Raw genomic sequence first — 983 nt, forward strand, 5'->3', positions numbered from 1 at the left:
CACAGAAACAACTAGAACAACAAAGGGAAATACAAGTTCCTCATTGGTCTACTTACAATTAGTCTGACATGAATTGACTTCAGCCAATGCTAAAGAACAATAACTGATACTAATTCCATTCTGTGGGGAAGGTATGAGGTTCCCAGGGAAATTTCAGGGTTAATTTAAGTAGTATCTATGCATTTATGTCCAAAAAAAACATGAATTCTTATTGATACCTACTAATCAATTATAGCAATAATAAATGACAGACCCAATGAACATTATGAACAGCCTAAAACTCCCAAAACTTCCACAGCTCAAAAGTTATGAGGAAGCCATCAGTACCAAATTTGACCAATTTTTACCGGTTTTAACCAGAAAGGAAAGTCCAGGACTGCATGACCTGACACCACATTCTCTGTGCTTCAGACTCCTTCATGGGCCAACAATCCTACAGAACATATATTTGGCAAGATATGGCTTAGGCTGATTGTTCATTTGCCTGTCAAGGTCAACAAACTATTTTGCAAGAATATACATGGTGGAGGTTGCTTTTCCTCTGCCCTTGCGTAACTGGCTACACATGCACAAAATTGTGGAATTATTTTCATTATTATCCTAGTCTGAATATTTACAGATATTGATATCATTTGCTGGATACTGACAGTTGTTTGTACCATATGTCCTCACAGTTGTAAACCAAAATTACTTTGAAACACCTTTTTGGTATGATTTGTATGAATGTTGTTCAATATTCAAAATTAATCATCAATACTATTGTTTTGGGATTTTTTGCCTCCACGCAAATATTATTACATCAAAAAATGTTTTTTTTTTTCTTTATTTTCATCTTATTTCATAGGAAATCATCAACATCTCTCTGCATGGCATAGCCCTGGCAACTCCAAAGGGCATTTTCTTGTCCAAACAACCATTGCCAATCACGAGTGCTCAGCGCTCTGCATCGCCTTTCTCAAACCCTTGCTTGGCACACAAATAAA

General features: G+C 36.2%; 1 protein-coding gene across 1 annotated transcript in view; it reads right to left on the minus strand.

Moving 5' to 3' along the window:
- The window catches only part of LOC119593722 (transcription elongation factor S-II-like), a gene marked incomplete in the record, with an annotated part of 13827 nt that overhangs the window by 12458 nt on the left and 386 nt on the right, over positions 1–983 (minus strand).

Source organism: Penaeus monodon, chromosome 32, assembly GCF_015228065.2.
Source record: "Penaeus monodon isolate SGIC_2016 chromosome 32, NSTDA_Pmon_1, whole genome shotgun sequence".
Lineage (NCBI taxonomy): Eukaryota > Metazoa > Arthropoda > Malacostraca > Decapoda > Penaeidae > Penaeus > Penaeus monodon.